Raw genomic sequence first — 20,420 nt, forward strand, 5'->3', positions numbered from 1 at the left:
GGCTGAGGCTCATGGTTGCCCAGATCTAACTTACCTGAAATCCTAAGCGTGCGGGTAGATAACGCTGGGTAAAGGGTCATCTGTGATGTCTGAATTAGGTAGTGAGTTCTGATCTATTTGTGAGAAATGGAGGGAAAGAGTTTTGACAGCACAGACTTGAGCTACAAAGGACTAATGGTGACGAAACAAAAGAACTGTGGTGAATGGACAGTAAATTAATTTTATACTGTTGAATTGTGCTGATGATTTTGGCAAGGTAATTGCTCCTAAATAATGGGAAGCATTGTGCAACTTTAATCATTGGGCAGTTTCAGCTTATTTTCGGTTGAATCTCACTCCCTTTTGTGATATTTCAATTAATTATCAGGCAAAAACTGAGCTATGGTTAAGGCTAAATACCCGTCAGTAACAGGAGGGAGGAAGCTTTCTAGGAGCCTTGTAATTAAGTGCAAGCTAAATACTTTCAATTCTAGAAGATCAGTGTAAATCTGTACGTGTTAATGTATAGAATTGCACATCTAAAATACTCTGAAGTTTGCCTTGGAGTCGTGTAGTAATTACCTGATTATGATTCGTGCGTGCTCATTTTTGTAGACGATTTTTTACAGGCATGAGATTTTTTTTCTTCTTCTTTATATTTACTTTTCAAAGCCTCGTATTTTCACAACAGAACAACAATAACATGTTGAACAATGCATGCTCATGATTTTGAGTGCAGGGGAGAGCACAGGCAAGAGGAGACGACAAGGAGCAAGAGCTGAAGGTGAGGTAGCTACTCGTTTTGTATGTGAGACCAATGGGGAACAATAACATGAAGTGAGAGCAAAGATATGGCCAAAGGGGCAACCAAAAAATACTTTTATCAGCATTATTAAAAAAAATAACAGTAGGTATTTAAAAAAAATAGAAAAGAAGCAATTACAGTAGTGAGCCCCAACAGTAAAAGACCTTGATCTTTACCTATGCAATTAGGGACATGTTCTGGACATGTACCACTTACGTTTTTGAGAGCAAACCTGCATCTAAGGACAATTTGGGGGTTGTTTTGTAGTTGAGATCACATGCTTACAAATTTGCAAATAAGATTTAATGTAGGTACTTTTAAAGTTGTCAGGGTTTTGTTTAGTGAGGCTTATGCTATGCATGAAACCCCTCAGTTGTAAACTCATTTGAGAGTCTGTTCTTTGTCTGAAAAGTAATCAGAGGTACACATTATATGAACCTTCAATATTAATTTTTATTTACCTCTGAAAGATTCAGCTGATTTGCTGTGTGATTGCTTTTCCAAAGGAAACGATACATCATAATCAATTTGTTGGGTGCAGTTTAAAATGCCAGGGACATTTTGTTGCTTAACTAGCAGTACTCATGCCGTTGGGAGTGATACTGTGAAGTAAGGCTATTTTAAGGATTCGCTTCTAAGAGATTCAGGCTCAGCATATCTTAGTATGGTATGTACTCTCTTATGGTTTGCTTTTTCTTAATTTAAAGGCAATTTTTTTAGGCTGTAGATAAGATGGATGAGTTGAGGGGTAGTTTTGGTATTTCATAACCTTGCTGTCTTTCTGGTGATTCTTTTTGATGCAATAAATATTCTGTTAACTATGATCACTTTTTAGTAGTGGCAGCGTTTGAAAGTTCTTGGGAAGTAGTAACTATTTCATGACTATAAATTAGATATTTGTGTGTAGGATTCAAAGAAAATGTGCTAATAATGAAACCTGTAAAGAAGCTGATAGATTCGAAGCACTAATTTGAAAGAAAGAACTTTTTTAATGGAACTCCATGTAGATTTTGTAGATACTTAGGCCTCTCTTGACTGTTGGTTGAGTTTATTTAAAGAGCTTTTCTAGTCACCTTTGAACCCAAATGATTTCTCCAGATGTACAGAAATGAACAATGTAAAAATCTTGCTGTTTCAGCAGAACAGGATCCAGCTGGCAGGGAACTGGATCTGCAAGTCATTGGTTACAGCTGTGTTTCGATTTATGTGATGGTTGAAAAAATAAATTACTGGATTAAATGGCTAGAAAGAGGACTCTTTGTTTAGCCCTTGTGTGGGGACTGAAAGTGTTTATGGTGCTGTTTTCTGCAGAGCCTTTGCAAAGTAAGCTGGACAAATAGACTTATTCAAAACTTCTCTGAAATGTTGCACATTCAGCTTTATTTCTTTACAGAAGAAACTGTATGTTTTTGTGTAACACTGTCAGCCAGCAACCGTTTTTAAGGTCTCTTGGCCTTTGAGAGTGACAGTAGCATTTTAGCAATGTCTTTTAGGCATTGCAGTTTATCAATCACGGGAAGGCACTTTCCTTTAGTTAAAGGCTTTAAAATGTGTTTCTTGGCATGCGCACAGCAAGTACATGTAGGAACTCTGTCAAACTCATAACTTCTTAATAGGTTTAATATTTCAGCTTTGTATACCACTTACCTTTTGCTCTACATAATAATGTTGATGTAATTATAAATCTGGTGCACCATAATTTACAGAGTAAGCACAATGAAATCAGAAACTAGGGCCAACTGTTTGGATTATCGTATATCTTATTTTAATGTTCTAATGATGTAGGTGAATAATTTCTTCAAGACAGTGATTATGTATTATTACATGATAGCCTGATTCTGCAGAGATTTGCCTGCTTAATTTTATCCACATTTAACAGTTCCAGTGACTTTGCTGAGGCTATTCTGTGCATAAAGCTAATCATAACTTTGTGAGCTATTTTGATAAGAACCATGCTAGGTTTTCTTTTTTTTTTTATGTTCTTTGTAAGGGCACGGTCCTCTGAGATCCTCTGAGCTGCCATTTTTACTGAAGGTAGCTCGAGCTGAAGAAGTTCAGATGTGAATTCTTGCAGTGAAGTCCCTGCTCCACTGAAGTCCCTGGGCGTTTTGCCACTGGCTTCTCCAGGACTGGATTTTAATGCTCTTATAACAAATATCTCAAGACCCACAAGAGGTTGCTCTGCAACAGTGCAATTCCTTGTGAAGTGAGAGGCTACCAAGTGTGCCTAAAAGATGCACAGTCAGACCAATAGTAGGATTCAGGGCTTCTTGCAGATGCTATGAGAAGATAAATAAGAGCATATAACTTTCAGTCACGATGGACAGTGAGCGTACTGTGCATTTTTTAAAGCTTTAGCTGGCTTTCAGCGTAATAGTTTACAAAGCCAGGAGCTTTTCAGCACTTATATCTGTTTATTCAGCAATATTTCCCAGCAATTATTTTAGGCTGACCGTTTAGTTTCATTTTACAGTCATAAAGCAGTCAGTAGCTGTAGCCTGGTATCAGTTACCTTCTATTTATTAAAACATTCTGAAACGGAGTATAAGGATAGAGAATTATGGTTGTCATTATATCGTAATTGTTGTCCTATCAAGATCTAATTACTTTTCTAAATACGTTTTGCACAAATCATTTTCAAAGGACTGCCTTTATAAAATCCTACAAAATGCTGACCTAGGAGAGCTGAACACCAGAACAAGAGTTTGTGTTCCAAGTCAAAAATGAAATCAAACAAGTTGGCCAAGCTCCATCGTAAACCACCCTCAGAAATACCGGAGAGATGCTTAAAATATTTCAAAAGGGATATTTCCCCTCCCCCCTTTTTTATTGTCCCCGAGCAGCGTTATTACATTAAGAAGCACGCGACAGAAAGTCGTGGGGATGCAGAATAAATAACCATAATGTATCAAAAGCAGACAAAGGTGTGATTGATCTGTCTGGAATTGGCAGACTCTTTCGCTGTGTCAGGCTGTTTCTTTGATCAATGAAGGTATAGCCTCTGACCCTTAAAAAAATCAATGAGATTGATTGAAAGGAGAGAGAGAACTATGAGAACGCAGGATAGCTTTAACCTTCACTGTCTAGAAAATGTAAAATATTCTGGTTTTGCAGGCATTGAGCCTGCTACTTTGTATTTTATTGTTAAAAAGGTTTTACTTTCCCCCAACCTGTTTTTGAAACCTTTTGAAACAAAGCTTTAGAAATGATGTCTAGATGATGCCTGAATGTTTGCCTCAAATGCTCATCTTCAATTCATTAACAGTGCTAGCAAAAAGGGAATTCCTTTTGTTCTGTAACAGAATTCTGATGTTACGTTGATGTGCACAGTCACAGAATTCCTGTAATTTCTTTTTATTAATTATGGACCTGATTCTTACCCAGCACATGCGTATCCATGAATCGATGCTGAGTAAAATAGTTATTTTCAGAAGAGCTACATGAGTAAAGTTGCCTTGGATTGTCCTTGGATATTTACAGGATCACTACAATATTACAGATCACTGATGACTGCAACAACAGGATGAAACTTCAGCATGGGAAGGTGGCTTCAAGGAACATATTTGGACTGTCTTCTATGAAAAGTTGAGTTTTTATCAATTCGTACACGTGGATAATTATTAAGGAGATGGTAAAACATACCAAATTAGAAAATTCATGAGAGTTTAAACATTCATATTGCTTAAGACTGTCTCTCAGAAAGGGCAGACTAAAAAAGTGAACTTGGCTGTGTCAGTCAAAAACGTTTTTATGGACAGTTGGTATTTCTTCTTACTACCAGGAGCTTTTTTCATGTTCTGCTGATTGTAACACAAAGTAACTAGTGAATTAAGACTAACAAGTGTTTGTATGTAGAGAAATCAGTTCATTCACTGTTTCATGCTTTTGAGGCTCAAGTAAACGTAGGTCAGAAAATAAATATAACAGCAATAGTTTTCACAAATCATTGTTTTTTTAATTGAAAATGTCAGTGAAATCAAAATGTATTGAATAATATTCATATATTTTCAAAGTAATTCAGACTGCAATAGTTTTGCTGTCATATGCCTGTATTTTAATTAACAGCAAGTAAAATGACAAGTCAGCAGAGAGGCAGTATAATAGCATTCACCAAGTAAAAGGAAACTTGCATAAGGAGGGAATGATATTGCTCTTTCTGTGATGGTTTTTTTTCCTTCTGTTTGTCTGAATTCCCTTCTTTAAGAGTTGTGTGCCAAGTATTTTTAAATGCTTCGTAACTGTCATTTAGCTGAGATACAGAAGGAACTATTGTTTAAAATAAGGTAAAGACTGGGTACAGCATTTGAAAATGGCAAATTAACAGCATAGATTTTTGCAATGGGTTTGAGATTAGATAAAGCCAAGATCTTTCTATGTTGCTCTTCCCTTGCTTTTCATCAGAACGGGGAGAAGATGTTCTGGGCAGTCCCGCAAAGCTGTGTCATGTACATAGGTGCAGGTCCCTCTGCAAGTCTTTCTGCTTTAACCCCATGTTTAAACGCCACATCTAAGGACGCTAAACTTCTTATTTTATTCGGTGCCTATCTCACGTGTGCTGTCATGAAGAAACTGGACTTTTAGAGGAGTAAGAGGGACGAGTAAGACAAGAGTCAGAGTAATAGGTTTGACACTGCAGTTCTCCCTTCACTTTAGGCAGATTCTGCTTCTGCGTCGGTAGTGCCTACTTATTGTTACCCTGATTCTCTTGGCATTGCTTTTTGTTCCATATCTTTCACAAAAAGATCGTATTACTCTCACAAACTGCCTGTAGTCTTGCTCTCCAAAAGCCCCAGAGGCTCATCCCATATCTGAGCAGCGTTGGACACCCGCCACGCAGCCTCACGGCTCCCGCTCCGTAAGAATAACTCGGAGCACCCTGGGTTTGTTGCTCCGTGCTGGGGGCTGCTGTTGGGGTGGCGGCGGTGGCTGCCGCCATGGCCGCCCACCAGTGCTGTCCCCTTGTGGACGGGGCTCAGCGCGAGCGGCGCCGCCCGCCACAGCGCTGCCCGCCACCACAGCGCCGCCCGCCACCACAGCGCCGCCCGCCGCAGCGCCGCCCGCCGCAGCGTCGCCCACCGCACGCCCTCCCGCCGCGTGCGCGGCCGGCCCTGCGCGCTCCCGTCGCTGCCGGGGACAGCGGCAAGGCTCGCTCCCTGTCCCTCCCCACCGCCACATAACCCTCTCCCAGAAAGGATGGGAAGCGGAGCTCAGCTTGTTCCCGTCCGTGGGAGGTCGGTTACCGCAACGCTGCTTCCTGGCTGAGGGAAAAGCCTGTTAGAAAGCACCTCTGCCAGCAGCCCCAATGATTTTCTGGACCAACTCCTACTTAAAAAGCAGGGTCTTTCTTATATTTTGGCAAATGCAAAAAGCCGCGTCGTTAAATCCAGCAATCAATGCGCACTAATAACGTGGTCATGGTGCCGCTCGCCAGGTGCCTCCCCGCGCCCTCTCCAGCGCAGCCCCTTGGTGTGCAGCAGCAAGTGCCTGCTTGCTGCCTCCTCGTACCCGGGCCTAGGAAGAGTCCAAAAAATCCTCCCCGGGTAGCAGGGCCACAGCCGGGACCCATTCCCACCCTTGGCGCTCGTGGCGCGGCGCGTTGGGTCTCCTACATGCAGCCAGGGAGACGGTGCTGCCTGGAGGCAGCGCGCGGGGAGCCGTGGGGCTCTACGTGCTGGGGAAGGGGGGTCTTTCACCGCTGCGAGTTGAGTCTCTGTCAGCAGAATAAATCAAATTTCAGGGACCGGATTTGTGCATACCTGCTAGCTACCTACCGAGCGCTTGGATCTGTGCGTTCCCCCAGAGACGCCAAAAGAAGGCTGTGTGACAGTCGCTGAAACGTTTTTATGGGAAGCTTTTTGATCTTTTGGGATCAAGAAAATAAAAATGTTAAATTGGTGAAATTCAATCTCCATTCTGCAAATAATAATTACAAGCAAGACTTTAAAATGGCTCTGCTCATGTTTGAGCTGATGATTCTTTTTTCCCTTCATTGCATATGGATGCCCTGTACTGCGGATGCAAAATGTAAATGACTGGGCCATTCTGTGAATTTCAGGCATTCGTACAAAAATGTCCTTACAACTTTTCACACTTGCCTTCCAATTGGAAATGGATTTTCCTAGGGGTTGATTAACCAGAAATGAGTAGTTCCTTACTAGGTTGAGGGGAGAAGAGTTCTCTAATATTGGATTAGTGAAAAGAGTGAGCAGCTTCAGTCTAATTCAACTAGTCTCCCATTTGTAATCTCCAAGGAAACAGCTGAGTTGAATGTTAATTAAACAGCAGTCTTTGATCCACCCAGCCACTCCTGGGGGCATAATAATAATATATAAGCGCACACACAGCAAAATATAATAGGTACGTTTAAAGGGGTGCATCCAACCTTGCCTTATTCATGCTTAAAACATTTCTTGCTGACCCACTCTTGTGTTTTCTAAATAGAGAAGGGGAGGACCAGGGAGCAAAGCAAAGCCTAAGTTTCCATAGGTGGGGCAGCAGAGCCAGTGTAAGTTTCTGTTTTGAGGCTGTATAAGGGTTAATGATTAGAAGAGTGGAATCAGGAAAGACCTTAAGCCCAGATCTATGACAGTGGTAATTGAGCTGATTGATTACGACATCTCGTTTCAGACGACTATTGATTTAATCTAGTCTGCAGTCCCACTGGCCCCAAAGGTGCTCCCGAGTGAGGCTCAGCACTTGAACCTGGGTACTCTTCCCTACTCACCGTCTGGATATAAATTTTGAGAATACACAGTCATTTATAATTTTCACTCGTGCCTTTATTCGAACACTTCTAAACTGAGTAGGCGAATGTTTTTAACCATGGAGGGGGAAAGCACAGGGAAATTGAGATGGCACAGACCGAGAAGGACTGTTTTTTCCTTAAAAAAAAAAAAAAAAAGGCAAGGCAGAGAGCTGGGGCTCTGTGGCTGGTATTTGCATCTGTTGTTTCTGATTCGCAGCGCTCGCAAAGGCTGCTTTTGGAGGCAGTCCACAAAGCTGAGCTATCAGTAGGCAGTTTGCTGTACGTGCACGTTCAATTATTAAAATAGTAGACTTTTTTTTCTGTCTGATAGCCATAGTGAGGTCGCGACATTAATTTATCCAGGGTATTGTGGGTAACTATACAGAAAAGAAAAAAAAAAGAAAAAAAAAAGCATAAAGGGCACAGATGCTGGAGCAGCAAAAAATGGATGGGTCTGAGCAAAAGGAGATTAAGAGGCGATGACCAATCTAATGTACGTATAGCAGTAAGAAGCCGGCATCCGTCACAGGCTATTGATGGCAATAAGTATTTTAAGCCATGCTGTGCATGTGTTAATTTTTTCCTTTTTTTTTTTTATACCTCCGTAAATGCTAAGCCGAATGCTGTAATCCTGTATTTTTTCAGTTTCCCAAATCTGATTCCAGCCTTGCTTTTGTTGTCTCATGCTTGGCGCTCTCCTCTCGCTGTCTGTCTCTGTCTGTGGGCGTGTGTCTGTCTCCCTCTTTCTCTTTCTCCAACACTACAAGCTTAACCGTTTCCTCATTGCCTGCTTTTTTTTTTCTTTCATTTCTCCTTTTTTTTCCACCCTTTTTCTCTCTTTTCCCTCTATCTCAGGAGCGGCCGGCCGCGTGCGTGCTCGCTCTGGGTGCAGGCAGACACCCGCTGCCCTCCTGGCTCCCGGTGCCCACTTTGGGCGTGCGCGGGTCGCTCCTTGGCGCTGCCGCCTGCCGTGGACCTGCCCTGTCACCTGGCCCCCCTTCCACCAGTCGCTCGCATCCCGGCAAGTCGCAGCGTTCTCCGGGAGAGTGGTGCACAAACGCTGCCCACGCATAGGGAGGGAGAAGGCGAGCCGGTGTCCACGCCGTAAGTCATCCCGGTGCCTTGTTGTAGGGACAAAGGAGCGAGGTGGAAAACGCACACGATAATTGCGCTCTGCGGATTTTCGTAGCCTGCCATGCAAGTTGTGCCTGCGTTTCAGCTACCAGCCTTTGTGCTTTGCTCGGTACTGTACATTTTAGCTGTGCATCCCGAGCCTGCGTGTATTTGATGTACATGTGTATGCAAAGACCAGCCCAGAATAAATATCCTATAGGTAGATATATGAGTGCAGCTCCAACATGCATATTCAATATTTTATGCCTGGTTGTGTGTGTGTGCACGTGAGTGTTGCCATTGTTCTCTGGCACGGCTCCCTCTGACGCAAACTGCTTCTTTTTCTTAATTGTAAAATATAATTAAAAAAAAAAAAGGGGGGGGGGGGACCAAGTCCAGTTAGAGACTGATTGAAGTCCAGAAATTTATGATTTCAGCACAGGGACTGGTGATTCAGACCCTGGCAGTGTTTTGGCTCCGAGACAATTCCTACTTACAGAGAGCACAATGAGTGAGGGGAAAATAAAAGACAACATTAATTTTGAGTAAGATTAATAGTACTCTTTCTTACTGTCCATTATTTTAAAAGAAATGAGTCCTCGTAGCTTTTGAGAGCTAGTGTGTCCTTCCCACCGGTATTTATGGAAGCAAAGGGAAAAACGACGAAGGCGTAGAATAAACTCCTAGGACCGCTCAAGAATTACTGGCATTATTTCTCTCGGCATCACGTGTGAGCCTGGGTTGCCTGCTATTCCTGAGGCAGAGGATCGAGGATGAAAGTCTGTGTGTCAGAGCCTGTTTTCACAACTGCATTCGGAGATCTGTCTTATTGATTAGGAAAAAAAGGGGGTGGGAATAGGAGTGTGAGGTGAGGGGAGGACCGACTGACTACTGGCTTATTGCAGCTCAAGACATTTTCTTCCGGAAAGATGTCAAACAACTGAGACACAGCAACAGAGGAAGTAGAAAGGTGGAAAAATAAGAAGAGGGGACCCTTTGGAAGAAATGAAGGCATTTCTTACGAGAGCCTTGAGGCTTTTTTTTTTTTTGCCTCTTTTTTTTTTTTTTTTTTTTGTGCTTTCTTCTAACATCTGACCCACAAGGGCTAGAGTGACAGCGTCACGCAAATGCTGCAGTCCAGCAGGTCTGAGAGAGAGAGAGCGAGAGCGCGCGCGGGTGGATGCTGGCGAGCGCGTTAACGCTAACGATGAGTGCAGTGAAAATACCAGCCGATACCACCCCCTCCACACACAACTGCTCTGAGTCAGCATCCGCTGCTGCGCCGTGCCTCTCCGTGTGCGTGTATATGTGTGTGCGCGCGCGTGTGTATCTGTGCGCGCGTGCCTGCGTGTGCGTGCGTGTGCGCGTGGGTGCTGGTGGCGGCGCGCGTGTGCGTGGAAGGTAGAGCCAGTCAGTCAGGGAGAAGCCAAGGTACGTTCGAGAGCAACTGCAATATGTGACTGATTTCCATCTTCAGAGCATCAGCTGTATTCCCTAAAGAGGATGGGTCTATGCGATGGGGGTGGTATAATTATGTTAATGTCATATTTATAGAGGGGAGAGATTTTTCATTCTAATTATTGATTTGAGAGCTGTGGTTTCAAAATTGTTTGTTAAATCCTGATCAGCTGTACGAAAAGGAATTGAATGAAATACAGGGACTGCTATACCTTTTATTATATATATATATATAATCATACATATTTTTTGTTTCATTTAACTATTTTTTGTCTGAGGCATAGCTGATGGAACGGTACACAGTGACAAAGGACCGGCTCTTATATAATGGTGCATTATGGCACCAGCTGAAATATTTTAAATAATCCAAAGGGTGCTGAAATCTGAAGTGGCGTCCGGAGGGGAGGGGAAGGGGAGGGCTGCGGGCGGGGGGCGCGGGCAGAGCTTTTCTTCGGCACAGCTCTCTGCAGCTAACTTGTAAATGGATGATTCACCTGTTCTGCTAGCACAGATTCTAATTCTTCCCCCCCTCTTCTCTTCTCTTTTTTTTTTTTTTTTTTTTTCCTTTTTAAAGCTGAACGGCTTCCCGACGAGCGCTGAGTTTTCTATACCCGATTCTGCTCCAGCAGCGGCTGGGACCTTTATGGCTGCTGTTCCTTTTGCTCTGGGTTCTGATGTTCTGATGGACAGGAAAAAAAAAAAAAAAAAAAAACACCGTGGATCCCATCCCTAAAGCAGAAATTTTCTTTTTTCCTCTGCAAACAAGCCTAAAGATTGGAGGAGAATGAATGCGAAAGTGTTGCAGGATTGTGGTTGTGCCACTAAAAGTGTTCGGCTTCAGGACAAAATTATTTGGGAAACCCGATCATTTCTTCGTACTGTATCGACACTATTTGAAAGTTGTGTGTGCTTTGAGTAGTCTGGGTCCCGTGACAACAACCTCTGCATGTCAATGTTTTCTACAATTTACGGAGCACAGCTAGTTCTGGCATTGGAAAGGAAGAAGCTTTTACTAAGCGTCTATAGAAGGATTAAATGTTGAATAGGGGAAGAGGCAAAAAGTAAATGCACGCCCAGAGGTTATCCTCGCATCGCGGACAGGTTTAAAGCACTGTGCAACCCAGGGCCCACCTTAACAGTAAAAGCATAATGGGGAAATATTTCAATTAGAAACCCCTTAACAAGCATTTAATCCTTCTTTAAGGCATTAAGGGAAATAGAATAAAACTCTTACTGTACCAATCTGCTGGAAGCGGATTTTAACCCATTTCTAGACCCTTCCTTCCGATGTATTGAGATGTGGCTTCCAGTGAGTGGAGGCAGCGATTCTTCCCATGCTCTATGTTGTTTTTCTTTCCAAAAGTTGAGGAATATGCTCTTAAGAAAACGCTGTTCAGTCAGCTGATAGATTGTCTTGAATGTACGTATATGCATTGCCTGCTTATTTGATCTTTTCTGCCCCCTATGTGAAACTGTGCTGTGTTTATCCAGGGGAGGTAAGGAGGGGTTGTTGGGTTTGGGAGTGGGTTTTTTTGTTTGTTTGTTTCGTTTTGCTTTTTTATCAATAGCAATGAAAGCTTTCCTGACAGCGATTCTGCCTACTAAGCAGTTCGGATTATGTGAAGAGGAATTCTACGGGATCATATCGGACTTTTCCTAGTCCCTGAGACCCTAACTTGTGAGGTTTTTTAGCAGCATCACAAGTCAGGCTCTTGGGACCTAGGCGGAGGGGAACCAGCAGCTTTGGACTTTGATTCTCTCGCTGCCGAATTTAGAGAATCAAGGAGCTTTCCTGCCCAGGAAAGGAGGAGGAAAATGAACCTGTTTCACATGTTGAGCAGCAGAACTGTTCCTAGAAGAAAAGGAGCTGTTACCATTGTGCTACATTAAGACGCTACATATTTGTCTGTTTTGAAAACTGGACTGGATGCTGTGTAACATTTGGAATTAAAATTGAAATCTAATGCCAGTTTGTACCTCAAAAAGAAAAAAGAAAAACGAAACACTAAAATACAGTGTATCCTAAAATATACAAAAGGCTTTCAACCGTAATACTATTATTACAGACCATTCTGGTAGATGATTAGTACGAAGCATATTTTCAGATATGTTGTTACAGCATTCAATTAACTTCTACAACGTAGAACATAAACATTGATGTTTGAGGCCTAGAAAACATTCATTCCATTACTGTTTGAATGATGATTCCAGTCTGCAGGGGAACTGTTGCTTAGCTTCTCCTGTAATATGGGACAGAGTATTTTTTAAGTAGCTGCCATCATTTTTCTTTGTCTAAGTGAGAACACAATACAACATTGAAAATTTTCTCTCGTTTAATTTCCATTTTAACTCAGTTGCACACAAAATTGCCCACGTTCCTTGTTCGGATTTTCTGACTGGAGCCGACAGCACTCTAAGAACTGGCCTTGACTTCCAGCCTCTTCGGCACTTTCTGCGTTTTTTCCCCCACTGGCAAAAATGGAGTGACCTTTAGGTTGTCCCCCCTGTGTTAAGTACTTCAGTGACTTTGCAGAAGAAGATTTAACAGGACACAAGTCTCTCTGCACTGTTCATTAATCTTGAACTTCTGATCTGCAACACAGAAATCAATTTGTATTTCTCAGTATTTTCTCTGTGGGTTTCGGCATGATGCAGCTCTCTCCATTTCCTGATGTTGCAGGACCTTGTTGCTACCTCAGGCTTCGCTGAGACAAAGGCTTCACACAGATCAAGCATCCAAACTATTTGTTCATTTCTGAAGTGGTATTTCAGCTGCAGTATATTTTTTCCACTTGCGTGGGAGGAATTGTGTTTTATTGTAAGCATCAATACTATTGTTAAAATAAATTGTTCTTATCTGTTACTAGAATGCATTTTCTTGTTGTCTTGTTTTCCGAAGAGGCAGGGACTATGTACTTGTCTGTATTTTTTGAGTTTCTCAAGATACGATCTTTACTCTCTAAATCCTTAATCTTTAAACCATCATGAAAATATTTTCTAACAATCACAATGATGATACAGTTCCTAGTAAAGATGCAATTCTTTTCTTCTCAAACCACCAATCTCATACTCAGAACACTCAGAAGAGCTATTTGCAGACATTTGCACATAGAAGTAATTGTCTTAGCACAGATATGTTATCTCACATTGATTTCTGTTTAGGTAGTGTTGGTAATGCAGGTCTGAATGTATGCAAAATATGCAGAACTGATGCACCCAACTAGGTGTTAACACTGATGAAGCACATCATTGGTAACAACTGATTTGTATTATATGTTATAGTGTTCATTATTAAAGCGGTGTATTTAAGGTACTGAGCAGGCGAACATGTGTTCTGTTCATTCAAGCTATATGGTGAGATTAAAGCTATACTGTGTGTAGGTACATTCGTGTTGATATACGATTTAAATTATGCATAGAATTTATCCCCCCCCCAAAAAAAATCCTGATAGATTAAATCAGATATGCAGTCTGTACACTTAAACATATTCATGGCATTTAATTTTGAAGCATCAAAATTTCCTTGACTGCGAATGTTCACGGTGCTCCAAAGTCATTTTGTTTTTAATGCTGCACGCACAGAGAGGCTGAAGCTGTAGCACCAAACGTGCTCCGCCAGGAAACAGCCATCTAGTGATTTCAGGTATTTCTGCTCTGCAGTGAGAGTGGGAGTAAATCGAATCACTAAAAATCCCTACCTGGCTTATTTCGGTGCTACAGCAAAAGCCATGAATATTCAGTGTTGCCTCCGCACCACCGCTGGGGTTGGGATAAGGGCCATGCTTCCCCTCTGCCCACGCTGCTCACTGCTGCCCCCGGCCACAGCCGTGAGCAGGTTGGTCCCGGCCTTCCTATCTCCCCAGCTGGGTGCCCAGCCAGCCCCTCTCTGGCGCACACACACACACACACACACACACACACACACACACACACACGGAGGTCCTCGCGGTGGGGCAGGGGGCACGGAGGGGCGCTCCGCTCCGCAGGGCTCCCGTCAGCACCCCCGGGACGCTCCCGGCTCCCCGGCGCGGCCGCGGGGCAGGGAGAGGCTCGTGGAGCCGCCGGCAGGGCCGCACGCGGGACCTCTCCCCGCCAGCTCACGTACAGGAACAGAAGGCATCTTCGGTGCGCGCCGCCAAGGAACGCGCGTAGAATGTCAATGCACACAGGTTTATAGGCGAGTCGTCCTGTTTCGGTACAAAATGCTTTTAGATGCTACTTAATATGTGATTTTGGGGTAATCAGCTTGTGCTACAACAAAAACAAAAAGCCAAAACACAACCTCTTGTGAAGGAGAGAGAGAGAGAGAGGGAGAAGGGGGGGAGAGGGAGAGAGAGTGAAAATGATGTGTGGTGCATACAAAAAAGGAAAGATATTAACAATTCGATGAATTCCTCGTTGGTAGACCAGACTGAGCCAGACGCATATATTAACGGCTGTCTGCTGCTGCTGTGAGCCTGCTCAATGCGGTGGAAATGAAGGATCACCTAGTCTCTGACACAAGCTTATTTGTACGTTTTAATTTGAAAAAGGAAAATCACTGTTTTACATAAACATCTTAACCCCTGCGTGATTTTCTTTCTTTTTTCCTCCCTCGTATTGTTTGCTAATTTACTGTCAACTTAAAGTGCTGTTTAGCTACAGCCCAACAAAACATCAGTCAAAAAGCAGAGGAAAGTATTAGCTTTTCCTTTGTCTGCCTTGCACAATTGGGTTATTATTATGATAATTGTCTGTTTTAATTTTTGGTCTTCATGGAAGACGCAACAATTTTCCAAGACTTCATTTTTACAGCATTTTAAGTTTCAGCACGACACCATTTCATTTTAGACCTAAACAAAAGAATGCTTATAGATCACACTAGAGCGATATGATCAATAGTTTTCATTAACCTGAAAGTCTTCAGCACCTTAATATAATGCTACATATATAGGACAGGATTTCTTCTCAAACCATATAAACACTAAGATCCATTAGTACAGTGTAGACTGTTACATGAGTCAGGGGAATTCCAATCCAAGTTAATTACTGTTAGAATTAGAGAAAAGAATATTTTACTCCAAGTTGTATGACAAGAATCTACAACTACCACATTTTGGGGTATTTTTTTCCATTCACTTGCTGAAATATGTCAATGAAGTTTAACAGAAGATGTTACACATTTACATTGGTAATGAAAACGGGCACATTCACATTCAGCTAACACTGTTTTCAGTGTGTTAATATGCAGTGCAGCAAAAATTTCTGTAGGCACTAAATGTAGCCATCATTTTGATTTGCCCATATGATGATTATGCTCATTCCTGACTGGGTACTTAATTTCACACTGAAATGCAGTCATCTTCTCTAGGAACTGTAGCCCTCAAAAATAATAAATAAATAAAACCCCATACAACTCCCTATCGCAAGCCAGTTAAATACATGCAATGCACACACACACAAAAATCTGGGATCCTATAAAAATGCTGGCTGAGGCTGCATCACTCACTTAAAAACAGAGTTACTCTGCTACATTCATTTAAATACTTTCGTCTAAGCAATGTGCCTGTTACAGACATTCATCTCCTTGTTAACACTTTTTGTTTGGTACTCAAAAGAGGCATCTCCAGAATCTGCTGATTGCTGCATAGTTCTTCCACTCCTCTGCAATACTAGAGTTGTTCTTATGAGATGAAGTGCATTAATCCAGATGATATAATAATTTGCACGTAAAGCTGTATTTACAGCTTCTGAGTAACAGGTAGATGGACTGTGGAAGCTCTTGAGAGTAAGTGAAGAGAAGACTAGTGAGGTCAACAGTGACAGAATTATTTCATCCTTATAAACATTTTAAGCTAATAAATTGGATCTAAGATTCATCATGGAATCATCCAGTTGGCTATATGCTAAAGTTTATCTGGTAGGCTTTGGGGTTTACTGTCTTTACTCTTGTTCTTGCTTATTTAGGAATTAAGGATTAGTCTGTAATTGCATGAGAAACTAGATACAGTAATGATAGCTTTAACAATACAAGTATCCTGTAGGGAAAAGGCAGATAATACTCTTTTTTTCTCCTGTTAGCTATTACAACTGATTCTCTGCGAGGAGCATGTTTATTTATTTATATGGCAAAGCAAATAATCAAGATTGTGCTATGTAGTTTAGGGCTCATATTTTTGGTTTTGGTTCTGGGTGGTTTTCTTGCACCACCATCCCCTCAGACCCCTTTTTTTAGAGGTTTGCATATGTCGTGCATGGGAAGGTACGAAGGAAAAACAGCTATTGAGTAGAGACATGTCCCACCCCTTTAATTAAGCTTTTCCTGGACTACATAAAAATACTGAGAATGTGTAAATCCTGTTTGGTGGTTTTTACTTTAACAGATTCCTACGTATTATAGTAAGATACCTCAGTGATGAAATACAAATGAAAATAGTTCCCTTAGTAAGTCACTGGATACTGAAAGGGTTGGATGGCATCGGCACAGAGCCAACTGGAAGATTTTTTTCTTCTTCTTCATTTAATTCTTTTCACCTAGTAGGCTCCCTAAGCATTAGGCAGAACCCAGTATGTGGCTAAGTTATTGCTCTAGTGTTCATCGCACAAAAAGCACAGTCTTAGCATTTGTAAATTTTCTTCAGGGAGGTTTCTAATCTAGACAGCATTTGCGTTTGGGGATTACACCACAGTCTGTTCCCCACCACCTCCCCCTCCAACATGTAGCTCTTTCAACTTCTTCAAAGAAGTGGGGAAAAGTAGGTTCTTTTATTAATAGCAGAAAACAAACCGACTGCTGGACTTCCGTGGCAGAGCTCACATAATGCAGCAGGGTGGGAACTGTAACAAAGAATGCTTGAATGCACTGAACGTATAGTGAAACCCCATTTACATTCACTGATGGAGCTTAAAGTACAATCAGTGAAAAGTTTAAAGTAGAAATAAGTAGGGGCCTGAAAAGACTTCAGTGAAGGTAGATACTTCCTTGAGAAGTTTAGCACCGGATTTAATTTTGAATTCAAATATTTCCTAACAGAAGGGATTTCTAATAATACCTCCCTTTACTCAAAGCAGCTCCATCAGATGAAGGTAAATCGGATGAAGCGAACATCTTCAATGCATAAAGAAGTAGATTTTCATTATCCAGTTTATTTACTAATTTTCTTACAAGTGAGACAGCTAACAGTGGAAAAGTCCTCGTGGTTCACTGTTTTTCTGAATGGAGAAAATGCACTATCTCACCTTTAAAAAAGAGCTTTGATGCGAAAGAAATAACTTTTGGTCTAATAATAAGTTTGCTTATGTGAACCTTGTGTAATTTTCAGTTTTCTCTACTCCTAAAATTTATGTGTGCATGTTGGTATACATACACAATAAACATATATACATAGAGAGAGGGAGAAAAATACTGTTCTGTAAGAGATGCTTTATCTATACTCACCTCTACAACTTGGACAAATTAATTGTTTTCTGCTAAAGGTTATTCTGTGAAATAGAACCACAATATGATTGCTTAAAGACCATTACATTTGAGTAGCTGTCACCTTTCACCTTCTCTGAGAACAAGCTTCTCTTCCACTGCAGTAATGGTCTCTCCGCTTTCAGTGGATTGAAGTCCCTTCTGGAGCTCCAGGGTGAGGCCCTACAGGACACCAACTTCTTTATCCTTAAGAGTACAAATTAAACTTGCTCCCACTTTTTGCCAAGATTTGGCCCCACAGAAGTACGTAAGAATTGGTCCTGAAACCCTCTGCAGGTTTCAGGTACTCGGCCCTAGTAAGAACCAACTAGTTGTCAGATTTCATATATTGACTAGTTGCAGTTTTCCAGCTAAGGCTTCTTTTGCCATTTGTTTCATTCAAAGAAGGGTGCGATAGCCCTGCTCTGCACACAGTCAGAACACAGGAGAACTTGTAGAACAGCAGATTTAATATGAGGGGCAGGAAAGGTTATGGAATAATTTCCTGCTGCTCAACTCACCAGGGCTGGTGGCTGCCTTTGGACCATGATGTGGATGAAATATAGGGCACTAGCATTTAGCTGGATTCGCAGTTCCAGAAGTTTGGTGATCCTTGCTTAACCGGGAAGCAGATTCGTAGCAAAGGACACAGAGCAGGCATGCAGTGCACACGCGCAGCAGCACTTGCCCCGCGGCACATGCAAACCTCTGGTGTCTGTGTGGGTCTAGAACAGTGCATGCATCAACATATAGCCAGGCTGGCATGTAAAATGGCTGCTTGGAGCCATTTTATGACTAGATTTATAACACTTCACTGCAAGGGTAGGATTTTTATCTCCATTAGGAAGATTTCTTACAAGTCTAAAGCTATACCGTGCTTACAGGTTCTCCTAATACAGTTATACACACCCTGGGGCATTCAGTAACTTAGTCTGACTATCACAATGACTTGCCTTTCTGAGTGTATGCCACCCTCATGTTTTGTATGGCAGTCCTCGACTGCACACCTCTTCCTGAAATAGGGGAATAAGATCAAATATGGATGTTTCAGGAGTTGCTTGGGCACTCAGTTTTAAAAAACTGATAGATGTTTAAAAGTGAAACAGGTTATCATTGTAGAAACCTTCCAGACTAACCCTTAGATTTCTTCTGGATGTTGCTGGTATCTGAGTGTTGTGCTATGGCAGCCTTTAATGAGTTAACACATTCCAAAAGCTGCAGTTTGGCTTTCTAAAAGCATAATTCCTTAAATGCTAGTGGGAAATCAAAATTGCTACGTACAATAACTAAAATTTAAAAAAAATAAAAAAACTTTCAGATGTTTCCATCTTTGTTTAGTGCTGTTCTTATTTCCTACATGAATGGATGAAGATTCAGAGTGACTTTCTGAGACCCGGCAGGAACGCAGACCATCCTCTCGAGCTCCATTTCAGGGAGTGAAGCTGTGGGCTCTCTAGGAGGGGACCTACACTCACAAGCAGGGACCATGGTGACCAGCACAGTGGGACCCTGATTTTGGCTGGAACTCTGATGCTGCAGTGTAATGCAAATAACAGGGAAACGGTCAGTGGTCAGCATCAGGTCATGGTTTACTGTGGTAGTGAGAAGACGTTTTATGCATTTTTTTACAGCCCACTTTGTGTTGTTTGTTCTCTGGGTGTTTATAGTCACTTACTGCTGTGGCTGGGAAGAGAGGGAAGCACAACAAAGCAAATGATGGGATCTCATATCCCAGTATTCATCTGTTATCCATCAACTTTTCAACTTTGTTTTGGCATCCACATCTACTACTTTTCAGACTGAAAAATTTGAATGTCACTAATGATCTTCTGCAAGAGTCAGTAAGGACAACATTTTTCAAGGAGCAACTTTCAAAAGACAATCACTGGGTTCTGCATTTTTCTCTGTAAAACAGTGTTCCGTGTGCCTCCAGCTCAGACCAGGAAGCAGTGACAGCACACCCTGGTAGCTACAGTTGTCTTTCCAGTGGACTAGCAGACTCTCCTGCACTGTTGTAAAACTTGGAAAGAGCTGAAGCCCCTCAGTTCCTTGATACCATCTGCAGTTTACTGAGTCACCAAACATGGTACCACACAAGGCTTGCACCTTGCATGCACAAAGCAAGGAAGCCAGTCAGACATCTCCTCCTTCTTTCTTTGCCTCCTTTTGCGTTTCCTAATCTCTTCTTTCCTCCCTCGTGCCTCCCACACATATCAGGAAAATTGTACATCTGCTGCCAAGAAGGAACTCGATCATCTAGTGTGACTTCCTCCATAAACCATGCCAAAGCATTCACTAAGCAACTCCTACATCAACACCAACAACTTCTGTCAGGTTAGCATGTATATTTTAGGATTTGGAATGGCAGAGAATTCATAATAATCCCAGGAACAGTGTCTCAGGGGTTTATTACATTACGATTAAAAATAGAGGTTTATTTCTAAACAGAATTTGCTTAGCATCAGCTTTCAGCTACTGAATCTTTTCCTGATGATTTAAATGGTCATTTTCTATTGCCTTTTAGCATTTTCATTTATAAAATAAGGAGATTAAGTGTCTTCAGTGACTTACTAGAGGTCAAATTTTTGGAAACATCAAGTCATGTTGCTAACTGTTTTTTGAACCTTTTCTAATTTGTCAACATCCTTTACACATACTAGTACCAGAACTAGACATGTTATGTCAGTAATGGTATTATTAGCCATGCTGTCAGGAATATTATAAACTGTGCTAGTAATTCTTCTTTTTTGTTGACTTGTCCACATATCGTGTTTATTCTGTTTTCCAGTCCACTATATGAGACCACATTTCAGCGGATCACCCATGATGACTCCTGTTTGTCTTTGTCCAATGCAAGTAAATGCAAGTAAAACTGAAGGAATAAA

General features: G+C 41.8%; 1 long non-coding RNA gene across 3 annotated transcripts in view; it reads left to right on the forward strand.

Moving 5' to 3' along the window:
• The window catches only part of LOC148590197 (uncharacterized), a 272,918-nt gene extending 261,398 nt beyond the window's left edge, over positions 1–11,520 (forward strand). For 2 of the 3 annotated variants that reach the window (XR_015914345.1, XR_015914346.1), the window contains one exon: positions 10,675–11,520. This is a non-coding gene — a long non-coding RNA (uncharacterized LOC148590197). Of the gene's footprint in view, positions 1–9,990; positions 10,074–10,674 lie in introns of those variants that run through there. The other variant, XR_015914347.1, reaches the window with a different exon arrangement.
• Positions 11,521–20,420: the final 8,900 nt, after the last annotated feature.

Source organism: Tinamus guttatus, unplaced genomic scaffold (genome assembly GCF_059628265.1).
Source record: "Tinamus guttatus ecotype Peru unplaced genomic scaffold, ASM5962826v1 Tinamus_guttatus_pri_ptg001602l, whole genome shotgun sequence".
Taxonomy (NCBI): domain Eukaryota; kingdom Metazoa; phylum Chordata; class Aves; order Tinamiformes; family Tinamidae; genus Tinamus; species Tinamus guttatus.